At 35.0% G+C, this 15,159-nt stretch overlaps 1 pseudogene; it reads right to left on the bottom strand.

Annotated features, from left to right (window-relative positions):
* Window positions 1–6,933: 6,933 nt before the first annotated feature.
* LOC149571516 (isoleucine--tRNA ligase, chloroplastic/mitochondrial pseudogene) lies at window positions 6,934–7,893 on the bottom strand (annotated as a pseudogene).
* Window positions 7,894–15,159: the final 7,266 nt, after the last annotated feature.

Genomic DNA, 15,159 nt, shown 5'->3' with positions numbered 1-15,159 from the left:
ACATAGGGAAGTAATTTGATCGATTTGATGTTTCCTATAACTTTTTGAAAGAATGCCTAAAGACAATTCTATAATGTATGATGAAAGTGCTTGGAATGTAAAAGTTTGTTACAAATGATCAAGGATAATGATTATTGTGGTTGTTTTGTGTTTTGTTCCCGAGGCTATTTTGGTAGGGCCTGACATCTACAAAATTCCTCTTCATATTTTCCACACAATTTTTCTGATAACCTTGTTCAAATTTTTACAATCCTCCTTTACAATACATGCATAAGTTCATTCCAATGTCTTCACAAAATGAGATCCAAAGAATCTCATAAATCTGCTCATGTAATTGATATATATCTTCCCTAACCTCTTCTAAATTCTACTCTTCATCCGCACAAATAATCCTTCACATGCTGCTAAAAAATCTTCTATAGCATTTACTCAAATTCTGCCCTTAAATCTACCCTTATTCTTCTCTAGAAAGGGAATAATATTCAATGAATTGTTGTGCAAATGAACTCCAATCGGCCTCTATTTATATACCTTCAAATGCAATTTTTCACCAATAGTTATGCCCTTCCAAAGATGTTGGCCTGAAAACACTTATTAACTAAATCTATTTGCCCAGAAATGGGCACTTCCCACTAGGAGGTCATCCCAATAGGAGTGGAGCACCAAAAATTATGATAATTTCCTTCACTCAAGGACATCATCACACATAATGACCAATAATAAAATTAATAAAAAATAATTTCATACCCTTATATAAGAGCAACTCCTATAGAGGGTTCTCCAAAAATATTTTTCCTTACTAAAATTTGCTTCCTTTTCCTTATAGCCACTTGGACATGGATTAGCCTATGTAGATGAACACATCTTCTATTTGTATATGAAAATTGACATGTTACTAACTTTGCATTACACACATGATTGGCCCTTTGACATCAATCACAATAATCCAATGGTAGCCATGCACAAACAAATGCAATCTCTTATTATCAAAGAAAAGAAGAAAGCCACTTGAGAAAATATTCCTCTTCAAAAGAGCCATTAAAATAACTACACTAGTGAGAGAAGGACAGAAGGAGAACTCAATTTGACCTCCCAAGGATTTCTTCTATCACACAATTAGAATAGATAATCTCATATTGTTCCTATGAATATTTATCCAAACGGTTAAACATGAAATGGTAACATTGTATTGCTTACTGCCACTCACAACCCTTCTTTTTTGTCTTGGTTTTTGGCTCCATCTTGTGATCTAGATTGCTAGCGCTTGATGGAATGATACTATTAGTTGACAATTTTAGCTTTTGACTTCATTGACAACTCTTGTAAGTTCATAATATATTTTTCTTGGTTGTTTTTGATTTTGACCAATGAATTTAACACTAACCCTTGTTTTAGTTTCCCTCTAATTGTGTGGACCCTTGTCTTATTGCTATTGCTCTGCACTAGCATGTGGTTGTCTTATTTTTTGGTGTCCTCTGAGAGTGTTGCTGGGAAGATTGTTTGATTGTTCGATTGTAAATAAAATAAATCTAGATTCTTATTCTTCTCCCAAGGAGATCCTCTAATAATAGAGGAGAAATCAATTTGAATTTGTTTCTCATGTCCCATGTTGGATGCTTCTTGTGTAACTGCTCGCTTTTCATGTGGGTTATGAACTCTAATGCTAGTATGCTATTACACTACCATTTATTATAGAGTAGATATAATAAGTATCTCTGAATATACTATAAGGATCTTTAAACATGAATAAAGCAATATTACATAACATAGATCTAAACTCAAAATTCATGATGTTTTCCACTCTAGAGAAAGAGGGGAACTTAATATACTCGTAACACCCCATCAGAAGAGATCCATTGGATGGTTTTTGTTGGGGTTTGACTCTCCTAGTGTAGTGCTAAGATAGGCTTCCAGGTGCTAGGATATTTACTCTTGTTGGTGGTTCTAGACCTGCTTAATGCTCTAGATAATTGTTTGCCAAATTTTGGTTGAAGGAGCTATGCTTGGGCTATCAAGTCTTATGCAAAGTTTGTCCTATTTTGTGGTGATAACATGGACTTCTATTATTGCAGAAGTTTGGTCTATAAATTCTTAGAGTCTCTAGTGCCTCTAAGATTTACACTGTTGGGTGACTAATTCTTGGAAGTCTCTAATGTTTGGTGACTTTGAGCTATACCTACGTGAGTTATGTTTGGGTTTCCCTTCCTCATCTTCATTTTACTTTTGTGAGTTATTTTTACCTAGGCCATTGGAAATTACCTTTGCTAGTTCCTAAAATTGGATGGATCTAGTACAATTTTGGGCTATTCTATATTTGTATTCTAGTTGAAATGGAGATCTCTCCAGTTCAATCATGGTTGATGAGAGACCATGGGTGAAGCATTGAATATGAGGGTTTTCCATTTTGTTGTAGGTGTTACATCTCTATAGGATACATGCCTAATGATTGCCATTTTGTGTTGGATAGGTGTTGTTACTTGATGGAGGACTGTGAAAAATGACCATTTGACAATTAGAGCTTCTAATTCTATTTTAGATTTTCCTTTTGAGGACTTTTCTTTTGATGAAGAAGAAACTCTTTTTGATTATATTGATGCTTCTCATGCTGTTGGTCTGAGCTAGACTTCTATTGCTTCCATTCTTCTCACAATTTTGGATGTTAGACCATATTTCAGGTGCGATGCCCGCTAGTCGTGTGGCCTATGTTGTTGAAGTTACTGCTCCCACTTCTATTTTGAACAAAATTTTGCTGATAATGATGACTCTTAAATAATCACTCTTGGCCCTTGTTGACAGGTTGTAGTGGGGTTTCCTTTGTTGCAACTCTAACAATAGCATTGCTTAGACTTTTGTCCAAGTACATAGGAAGAGGTTTTCTTTGTTGTGTTGTTAATGCCCTATGTTTATGCTTTCATCCCTTGTTTGCATAAAGGTTAACAACCCCTTGTTTTGGTTGTTATAGAAAAACAACATATCAATATCATCCTTTTAGATTGAATGATACTAGATGAGTAATGATACTATCTTGAATAATACAAGAAGCCAAGACTACAATATAAACTCATTTGATGAAACAAATAAAATCCTTCCAACAATAATTAGTTAAAACTATCAAAGTGAATTTTTTGGATTGTATAAACACAATTGGAATTGTGTGTAATTACCTTCTGGTCTTATAGAAGCATATAGAAGGAAGCAACTAAATTAATATTTCCAATTACTGTAATTATGTTCTAGTCTTATAGAAGCATATCCAAGGAAGCAACTGAATTAACATTTCCAATTATGATCTATCGTTAACATCGTCATTTTTACCAAAAATCATAAAATGGAACTTATGTGGAGCATTTGTGTACCTTGCCTAACCTCTCACCATCATCGTCATTCATACCAAAAATTATAAGATGGAACTTATGTGGAAACATTTGTAAACCGGGCTTAACTAAATTGAACATCTCTAGATGTACTAACAATAGTGTCATTTAGATTGAAGTCATCAATACAATATCACTAAGACTTCCATCTTTCAACAAGTTTCACATTAATGACAACCAAATCCATCTTGTGCTATGTTCTCCCTTTTCATCATTAGTGACAATAAGCAAACAAATCTATCTCCTTTTGACATCAATGAGAGACAAAAAATTGAAGGGTATATTGTTCCTGAAAAACACACAAAAATTAAAAAATTCACAAGGAAAAAAATCTCTTGAAAAAGACACATTGGAAATTCAACACAATCACCAATACTAAGAAAAACCAAGAACATAAAATCTTCAATAATCCCTCATCGTTGACACCCCCAACATCACTCAAATTATCAGAAGCTTTCACATCAGCTTATTTTCTTCATCGGGTATTTATGTTCTTCTAAGGAGCTATAATTCTATTTGTTTGCATAATTTTGCAACATATCCAATTTTTTTGTAGTGATAAAGCATCGAAACATTCTATAAACTTCTTCCATTTACTCTACTACTACTTCCAAAATTCTTGTTTATCTTGCATTGCTTTGTCTCAAGGAAACTTTATAGTTATAACAAATGTACATTGAAAGTTTTAACATATTTGACAAACTGTTCATCTATAAATCCACTACCTTTTGTCTTATTCACACTCAACTGCTATAGGTCTATACATTACAGGAAAACATTTCATGTTAATTATTGACTTCTAATCTTACTTCTGCAAAAAAATGACCTTAACTATTGTACAATAAATATTTACCAGAAAAATTTGAGTGATACTTGGTTTTCACAGAAGGGTGCTTTTGACTTATTTCCTAATCTAAACAAAAGGGGCATTTTTGGGCCATGTCTATGTCAGCATCAAAACAACATATTAGTTAATAGGGCAATCACAACTTAAACATATATAATCTCATCAAATCTATTTTGATGCATTTCTGGCAATCATGGCATGCCATGACCACACTTTGTTTGTGAATTCTATCAAAAAATTCACATGCCTTGTCTATGCTTCAATTTTTCAAACATGTCTACCATGGCAATTGTGACTACAACATCTAACGAAAAATCTTTATGATTTAATGCATGTCGACATAACTTATTCCAAAGCTCTTGTTTTGGCACAAACATCAATAATGCTGGCAAAGGTTGTGTGATTTAGCTTTATACCTGCCAATTGCATTCGCTTGAATATAAACACACATGTTATATATGTGTTTAACATATATAAACACACAGTTTTCTTGGCAAATTGAGCAGCTTTCTTTCTTAGTTTCAATGGTGTGAACTCTTTCCTTGCCTCTTGGTCTATGGATTGCAAAACTTTGAGTTCAATGGGCAGCCCATGGCAATCCCAACCAGGCACATAGTGCATCTTATACCCTTCAAGCAACATATATCTATTGATAAAATCTTTTAGTATCTTGTTCAAGGCATGCCCAATATGAAAATCTCTATTGGTATAAGGGGGACCATTGTGAAGAGTAAAAATATCCCTCATATTCTTGTTTGCAACCCTATTTAATATCTATTTCTCATCCCACAACTTTTGTATTTCTAGTTCACGTGCTATTGAATTAGCTCTAAGGGTGAAGCTTGTCCCATAAGTATATAAACCTATATATGTATACATATGCAGATTTGAATCATTCATATGCTCTCCTCTGTATATGTATATTTCTATTTGTGATCACAACTAGAAGTGTAAGGTGCTAAATAGTTTTATGGATTCTTATTTTGAGAACAGGTGACTTGTTTGATATTTGTTTTAGGGGGGTAAGACCTATTAACCCCTTACCCCCCTTCTTTTCATTGTCATGAAATATTGTTTTTTTATTGTAGGTTATTCAAGGATTGCAACATTTACCTCCACTGTCCACCATTTCTTTAACTAGACCAAAGATCTCAAAATTTTGTCACTCTAATTTCCTCCAATATTAATAGTTGTAACTCTCTCAGCCACTATTATTTGTAATCCCCAATATGTTGGGAAGGGAATCTGGCTAAGACAGATTTTGAGCCAACCTTGTATTTTTTTTTGGAGATTCTTCTATCAAAAATCCTCCCCTTGTATAAAAGGAGGTATGCCTTCTTAAAGACCCTTATAAAGGGCATCTGTAATGTATAAAAGACTCTAGTCTGAAGCTATACCAGGGGTTTTCTTTGCCCTGTTCTTTTTCCCTTGGTGTCTGCAGTTGAACAAGGAAAAACTTTTGTAAAAACTTTTGATAATATGATATTAAGTCTTGATTAGTATTGCATATTAATTAATTTTATATCATATTAATGAATGTTATGTGATTGTATTGATTGAATGTTATAGTTCATAAATGGATGAATGAAATGAATGAAGTATGTAATTAGATGTTAATGGAGAATTTAGATTGATGCTAGGGGGAGGGGGGTGAGGCCAGATGAGCTTCCACCTTCACATGGTTGGCCTTGTTAAGTAGAGAATATTAAAGTATTCTCGAAACAAAGTGAAGCTCAAACTAACATACCTTATTTCCTTTATTATTATTATTTTTTAGTTCTCTTAATTTTGTATGAAATAGAAATTATCATCTTCATCTTCAGTTGGCTCTAAGGGTGAAGCTTGTTTGAGGTAAGTCAACCATATGCTAAACTTGACGCATCTTTTTGTTCCAATAAGTTATTGTTTCCTACTTGGGTTCTACCTAAAATTTGCTAAATCTTTAGGCTCTCAGGCATATGTATAGAGGACATTGTGAACAAGGATGGTTTGGATAAGTACTATTTCTTATTCATAATGGACAATTGAAAGGTTTATGAAAGTGGAATGATGCTTTTCTCTTTGGTTTGGAGCATGGTAAATAACTAACATCATTCAATTCACATTACAGTGCATATGGTAGTGGAAAGGAAGACAATCCTTTTTGTGATGTCCCTGGATTTGAAAATGCACGCATGAAGCTTTTACGATATGTTTCATTTGTTGATTGCCCAGTGTGTATAATAATAACTTAGTTTAGTGATTTGTAATTTTTTTATGCATATCTTCAACATAAGTTTAGTGATTTGTAATTTTTTTATGCATATCTTCAACATATTATTGTTCTGCAAAACAAAATTGACCTAATCTAGGAGAGTGCAGCAAACAACCAGCATGAGGAAATTCAGAAATTTATTCAGGTTAGTTGAAATTTATTCTATGTATTTTAAATATATTTAATCTCAATGCTAAATGCATTGATGATTGTTACCAATTCTGATATTGACATTTTTTTTACTTGTGACTCAAAGGTGTTGTAAATGTTTTGGTTCTATTAGGGTATCATTGATAATGGAGCTCCAGTTGTACCAATATCCGCACAACTAAAGTACAACATTGATGTTGTATGTGAATACATAACAAAGAAGATTCTTATTCCTGAGCATAATTCAGGTTTCATTGTCATTAATAGGTTCTCTAATCTTTTTCTATTTTTTTTAATATCAATAGTTCCTAATTGTATTTGCTAATCTTTTGTGTCCTCCAATCATAAGGATATTTATGTTTGTACACTTCTTCCATGATAAGACATGAGTGTTCATCTAAGCTCTTGACAATTGCCACAATTTCATCACCCAAGACATCCAAACCAACAAATTCCCCACTTTCTTCAGTAAAATTTCCATTATCATCCACAAGAGATGATATTGGAAGCTTATATTTCATGCCAGTCAAAAAATCTTCTTGGCCATGGCCTAGGGCAATATGAACTAGCCCTATTCTAGATTTCGTTGTTATGTAATCTCCACCCACAACAATAGGACATTCCCTATTTTCTAAGGGATGGATATAACTGCAATTTTCAAGATCTCAACCACAAAATGTTCCCAGCACATCAAGCTCAAGTACCTCACACTTCAATTATAGATGACTAACTAAATTTGTTGCAATGACAATGTGTTGGCTGCTTTCAAAAATAGGCTTTTTAACACCTTCCGTAGTAGTATCTACGTATGATTTTGTTCTTACCTAGATCATTGCATAAACAAGCTGACCATTGACTACAACAACAACATTTGTAGGAATTGTCATGGTTTTGTAGTCTAAATAACCAAACCAAATTGGGTAGAAGTCCTTTGAGAAAATCAGGAGATGTGTCTGCTACATTAACCACTTTGAAAATAACACAAACACTTCTTGATATGTCTTCCTTTGGATACTCCAACTCAGCCTCAGCCAAAGCCATGCTAGATGAGGGTCTCCAATTTGCCTAAATACTTCAATCTGTGTAGCTTCATATATATTCTAGAGAAAGTTTCAAATATGGGGACCAAGCACATGGTGCACCTTATACCCTTCAAGCAACTTATATCTCCTGATAAAATGTTTCAGTATTTTTTTCAACGCATGCCCAATATGAAAATTTCCATTGGCATAAGGGGGATCATCATGAAGAGTAAAAGTATCCCTCATGTTCTTGTTTACAACCCTATTTAATATCTATTTCTCATCCCACAACTTCTATATTTCTAGTTCATGTGCTATTGAATTGGCTCTGAGGATGAAGCTTGTCTGAGGTAAGTCAACCATATGCTTGTACTCATTTTCATCTTCAATTTTGCCATGAGATGTTTTATGTGTTGCTACCATGACGAAAACCTTCTCTCCAAATGAAAGAGTTGAGCAAGAGCTATCCGAAACTAAAACAAGAAATGGGTATTGTTTTTTGCAACAAATAGATGCATTGCCAAATCACTTAAAAATGGGGATGGATGTAGAGCTGTGTTTAAGAAAAACCCACAAAGAAGAAAGTGCAAGGCCAGAAGAAGCAACCAACAACCTATTTCCTCCTAGGGTTGTACATGTAATAGTTAAAGAGGATGCAATGCTACCCCTAATTGGACATTGAAGAATTGTCCAGTCCATAGCCCTTAAATAAACAATGTTGACCAAGTTGAGATTACAAACCTTATTCAACATGTTTTCACTTATTTTTCTACTTCAAATTCTACATCAGCACTCACATAGGGGATAGGAGCTCACAACAAAGATGAAGACTATTGGTTTGTGGTGCAACTTAATCAGTGAGGAGGAGGAGTTCTTAATCCATTTTTTGTGTATCCTGCAATCATGGCTTGCAAAGAGACCACATTTCTTTGAGGCATTCTATAAAATAGTTCACATGCCTTACCTATGATTTGACATTTTGCATGCATCTTGCACTCTCTCATCCTGATGATGGATTACAAAGAGTGATATGAAATGATGATGCTAAAATCATAAGTGCTATTGGTGGTGTACTTCAACATGTGGGCACTGAAGATGGTTATGCGGAGGTTATCAAAGAGTTTGAAGTTGCTGGATCAAGTGGTGAGGATATAACTAGTCATGTGGAGAGACCTATGGAAATAGGGTTGGCAAGTTTTCTAGACCTAGATCTTAGTTTAAGCTAAAACATAAGATGGAGGTTTCTAATTTCTCAGGTACTTTGACTCCTGAAGGCTTGATTGATTGGATTGGTGAATTGGAAGACTACTTTGAGCTAGAGGATATTGGAGATCCACTTAGAGTGAGGTTGGCACAAACTAAGATGAAGGGACATGTTGTTGTTTGATGGAAAGAACTACAAGGAGACAGAGAGGAGGAAGGTGAAATGAAAATCATTACATGGGGGTTGATGATAACTAAGTTGAAGGTTATGTTTATTCCTATTAATTATGAACTTCAGTTGTTCAAAAGGTTGTAGAATTTGAAGCAGAAACATATGACTATGAAAGATTATACCGAGGTGTTCTAAAAATTGACTATTTGGTATGGGCATAGAGAATTTTCAAAGGAGAAGGAAGCTTGGTACATTAATGGTTTGAGATTCAATATCCAAGATGAGCTTGGTATGTTAAAGATTGATTTGGTTGAAGATGCTTATCAATATGCTCTAAAGGTAGGAGAAATGTTGAAGAGGAAAGGTCAAGGTAATACTAGAGGGAAGGAGAAGTAGGATAGCTTAGCAAAAGTTCAACCAAATGAAGAAGATGAACCAAAACATTTTGATCAAAAGAGTAGGACATCTATAGGTTAGTTTAAGGGTACTTTCTACATATGTGGTGAAGCAAGGCATAAATATTTTGAATGTCCTCATGGTAGGAGAGTTGTTTTTGTGAATGAGATTGAAGTCCAATATAGTAAACTTAAGCAAGAAGAGAGTTTTCTAGCTTGATGAGTATTGATTGGTTAGAGGATAATAGAATCTTGTCAAAAAACTAGTTTATTTAGAACTTGTTGTAAGTCTAGTGGAAAAGTCTACAAGGTGATTGTGGATGGTAGTAGTACTAACAACCTTGTTTTTGAGGAGATGGTTTAGAAACTTGGTTTGAGAAGAATGAGACATCCTTATCCTTAGAGGATTGGCTAGTTACAAGGTGAGCATGCTTTGGAAGTAAGGGAGACATGCTTATTGATTTCCAGATTAGGCAGTATAAGGATCAAGTGTTGTATGATATTGTGGACATGAATAGTTGTCATGTGTTGCTTGGTAGACCTTGGCAGTATTATTGTTGGGTTGTACATAATTGTGTCAAGAATGTATTTACAATTGTGAAAGGTGGTAGGAAGCATTCCTCGATTCTTTTGTAGAAAGATGAGCTTGGTAGAAGAAACCTATGTATTGGTAGTCAAGTTGAGTTGGGAAATTCTAAGAGGGTTAGAGATCAGCGTGGAAATCATACCTATGGAATAGCAAGGATAGATGTAAAGAAGCATAAGTTCAACAAGGGAAAGAGTGTAGAAGTTGAGGACTTGGAGTAAATGTATGCAAAGAACTAGTTTGGGATTTATGTGTTGAATCCTAGAAGATGTTCTTCCAGCTATTGAGAACATCTTTTCAAACCTAGGGTGTCTAATGTAGGAGCATCCTTGGTTGGCTATTAATCTTGCATGTTGGAGGGATTTTGGCTAGGAGTTGTGAACTCAGTCACCAAAGGAGTGGTATTCAATTGTAATTGGATGTGGTATTGGCTAAGGTGCTTGATCATTGAATGGATTGATCGCTCAAGAAGCTTGACATCTTCTATTGCTCAACACTCACTATATTAATTGACATGTATTAGTTTCTTGTCACCTATGGAACTTGAAAATGCTTGTGGGAGCTTGGCAGTGCTTAGGATTTTGTTGATGCTCAACAATATGACTTGTGGCATGGATATCTTATGGATTTAATGCATGTAGCATGTGATCATGACATGGATTGATCTGGGAGTTTGTGTGGACCTATTTGGGTCTTGGTTGTCTCTCCTATTTGCATTTGATTTGTGTTGTAAGCCTTTTAAGGCATTTAGTATTTAATATCTATTGGAGGCCAGCTTGTAGCTCATCGTGTATTTAATGTAAGGCTTTATTTAATTTGTAGCATACTAGGTCGACTTGTGTCTTAATTGGGTATAAGTAGGGGGTCTTATGGAGTCTTTAGTCATTATTCATTCATGCGAAGGAGAGAATCAATAGAATGAATCATCCAACTTGGAGAAGGGGATTTAGTATAGAAGTGAACTATAAGAAGGGCTAGTAGCTAAGGCTTGGTAAACTAGGAGGTTGCTTGGTGTGCTTGTGAGCACAATTTTAGATCTTCCTTGGAGTTTTCTACTAGAGTGTGGATCTACACTAGCTAGGGTTTGGATTGGATCTTGAGGGATCTTGCAGAATTATTGTTTTTTTTGTAATTGTCTATAATTGGGAAGGTCTTAGAACTCAACACATTGCATGTAATCAATTATTTTATGAATAAAGAGTTGTGATTTGGTATCAGAGCTTGCATTGTTGTTGTATTTTCACTGTGTGGTTATTTTTTGGGGGCTAGGAAATCTCCTTTGGGGATTCTCCTTCCTTACACTGCATCTGGTGGTATCAAAGCCAAGTTTTCTTGAGCGTGTAGATAGATTGCCAATGTTGAGGTTGTTTGAACCAAGACTTGGGTGAATGTTGACTTTGTGGAGCGAATTGATCTTCTTGATTTGTGGATTTGTTGCAAAGGGTTTTGCAAAAATCTTGAAAGATACCTCCGAGAAGATTGGACCCTAGGGTGATTGATTATCTTAATGATGTTGTGGAAGAAAGGATCTCAAAGAAGGCCAAAGAAGATTTTAGATCTAAAATGGAGGAGGTTAAAGCCAATTTCAAATTTTAGATGGCACTGATGAAGAGTGACATGATTGCTAAGATCATAAGTGCTATTGGTGGTGTACCTCAGTATGTAGGTACTGCAGATGGTTATGAGGAGGTTGCCAAAGACTTTGAAGTTGCTAGATCAACTAGTGAGAATAGAACTAATCATGTGGAGAGACCAATGGGAAATAGGGTTGGTTAGTTTACTAGGCATAGATCTCAGTTTAAACTGAAGCATCAGATTGAGGTTTCTAATTTCTCAAGTACTTTGACTCCTAAAGACGTAATTGATTGGATTGGTGAATTGGAAGACTATTTTGAGCTAAAGGATATTGAAGATCCACTTAGAGTGAGATAAACACAAACTAAGCTGAAGGGATATGTTTCTCTTTGGTGGAAAGAACTACAAAGAGATAGAGAGGAGGAAAATGAAATGAAGATCACTAGATTGAGGTTGATGGTATCTAAGTTGAAGACTAAGTTCATTCCTATTGATTATGAACTTGAGTTGTTCAAAGGGTAATAGAATTTGAAGTAGAAAGATATGATAGTGAAAGATTATACCAAGGAGTTCTACAAGTTGACTATTCGGTTTGGGCATAGAGAATTGTCAAAGGAGAAGGTAGCTTTGTACATTAATGGTTTGAGATTTTCAATATCCAAGATGAGGTTGGTATGTTAAAGATTGATTCAATTAATGATGATAATTAGTATGCTCTGAAGGGAGAAGATAAGTTGAAGAGGAAAGGTCAAGGTAATGCTAGAGGTAAGGAGAAACATGATAGCTTGGAAAAAGCTAAATGAAATGAAGAAGATGAATCAAAACCTATTGATTAGAAGAGAAGGACAAGAAAAGGAAAGTTTAAGGGTAGTTTCTATAGATGAGGTGAAGTAGGGCATATATATTTTAAATTTCCTCATGATAGGAGAGTTACTGTTGTGAATGAGGTTGAAGTCCAAGATAATCAACTTGAGCAAGGGGAGATTTTTCTAGCTCAATGAGTATTGATTGGTCAAAGGATAATAGAATCTTGTCAGAAGACTAATTTGTTCAAAACTTATTGTAAGTCTACTAAAAAAGTTTGTAAGGTGATTGTGGATGGTGGTAGTACTAACAACCTTACTATTGAGGAGATGGTTCAAAAAATTGGTTTGGAAAGAATGAGACATCCTTATCCTTATAGGATTGATTGGTTGCAAGGTGAGCATGCTTTGGAAGTAAGGGAGGAATGCCTTGTTGATTTCTAAATTGAGTAGTATGAGGATCAAGTGTTGTGTGATATTTTGGATATGAATAGTTGCCATGTGTTGCTTGGTAGACCTTGGCAATATGATTTTAGGGTTGTGCATGATTGTGTCAAGAATGTAGTTACAATTGTGAAAGGTGCAAGGAAGAATTCCCTAATTCCTTTGTAGAATGAAGAGCTTGGTAGAATGAACCTATATATTGGTAGCTGAGTTGATTTGATAGATTCTAAGAGGGTTAGAGATCAATGTGGGAAGTAGATCCATAGAATGTCGAGGATGGATGTGAAGAAACATAATGGAACAAGGGAAAGAGTGTACAAGTTGAGGACTTGGAGGACATGTATGTGAAGAACTAGTTTGAGATTTATGTGTTGAATCCTAGAAGATGTTCATCCAACTATTGAGATCATCTTTTTAAACTTGGGGTGTCTGATGCAGGAGCAACCTTGGTTGGCTAGCAATCCTGCATATTGGAGGTATTTTGGCTAGGAGTTTTGGACTCAATCACAAAATGAGTGATGCTTGATCGCTATTGGATGTGGTGTTGGTCAAGGTGCTTGATCATTGAAGGGCTTGGTCACTCAACGTGCTTGCCATCTTTTGTTTCTTGACACTCATTGTAGTTCTCAACATGTATTGGTTGCTCGACACTTGTGGAACTCGACAATGATTATAGGAGCATGAAAATGCTTAGGGTTTTGCTAATGCTCAGTAGTGTGACTTGTGAGATGGAGTTCTTGTGGATTACCTTGAACAATTTTGTGCATTTAATTTATGTAGCATGTGATCATGACATAGATCAAAATGGGAGTTTGTGTGGACCTATTTAGGTCTTGGTTGTCTCTCCTATGTGCATAGGATTTGTGTTTTAAGCCTTTTAAGATATTTTGTATTTAATATCTGTTGGAGGCTAACTTGTGGCTTAACATGTATTTAATATAAGGGTTTATTTAATTTGTAGCTTACTAGGCTAACTAGTGGCTTAGTTTGGTATAAGTAGGGGGTCTTATGGAGTCTTTAGTCATTATTCATTCATGTAGAGGAGGGAATCAGTAGAATGAATCATCTAGCTTGGAGAAGAGGATGAAGTATAGGAGAAAACTTTGAGAAGGGCTAGGAATTGAGGCTTGATAAATAAGAATGTCATTTGGTGGGCTTGCATGTACAAGTTTAGATCTTCCTTAGAGTTTTCTACTAGAGTGTAGATCTAGATGACCTAGGGTTTGGATTGGATCTTGAGGGATATTGTAGAACTATTATTTTCTTTGTAATTATTTGTAACTAGGAAGGCCTTATAGCCGAACACATTGCATGTAATTAGTTATTTTATGAATAAAGAGTTGTAATTTGGTATTAGATCTTGCATTGTTGTTTTATTTTCATTATGTGATTGTTTGTTGGGGCTAGGACATCTCCTCTGGAGATTCTCCTACTTGCATTGCATCAATTTTAGACTTTTTACCTACACCTTGACTCTCAAAAATAATAAGCTTATTTTTCTTAGGGTTTGCCAATGATATATGGCTAAATGAGGGCTATGTGTGGGGGCCTCAGACCCTCCACCACAACTAATTCTTAGAGGATTTTTTGTGGCCAAAACATCCTCAATAGCTACACACCTTGGTGGAAAAAGAGAAAGATAGAAATTATATAGGTAGAGAATAAGACCCTAATGAAGGATGGTATAATTTATGTCCTTTATGTTTTTCTCCCTGACTTCTAAAAAATATCTTCAAGCTCATGAAGCAAGAAAAAAGGAATAGAAAGAATGCCACAATTTCAAAAATTATTTAGCAAAGGAAAGTGATAATAGTAAATTCCCCAAATCTACCCTCTAGGATTAGGTATTTCATAATACCTAGGCATACCTCATTCTATGGTTCTGAGATTTTTTCTTACGGAAACCTTGTTGAAATAATGTGTGTTGGACACATTGCATAATATTGTTATATTGTATTATTTTTATTTTATTATGTAATGTTGCACCTTGATGGACATGCAACATGTAAAGATTCCCATGGGATATACTTGATGAGTTGTATTGTAACATTGTGATAATATTCCATGTAATTATTTAATATTGGAAAAAAGAATTAAAATTTCAATATTAAATGTGGGGTCAATGGGTTAGGAAGCACATGGTTTATGTAATACCACTTGGTGGTTTTGTGGGACTTGCTACTATATAAGAAGCCACAAGGGTACTTGTTGTCTGAGAACATGTGAAAAAAAAAGGCAAAAAGGCAAGAGTTGAGTGGGACAAGGCTTGATAGGTTAGCCAAGGAAGCATTTGTGAAGGTTGGAAGCATGGCATAGGATGTATGGATTCATGCT

This window comes from Cupressus sempervirens, chromosome 2 (genome assembly GCF_028749045.1).
Source record: "Cupressus sempervirens isolate cs-2001-9-10 chromosome 2, ASM2874904v1, whole genome shotgun sequence".
Lineage (NCBI taxonomy): Eukaryota > Viridiplantae > Streptophyta > Pinopsida > Cupressales > Cupressaceae > Cupressus > Cupressus sempervirens.
Note: the sequence above shows the minus strand (reverse complement) of the source record. Positions and strands in the feature narration are given on the sequence as shown.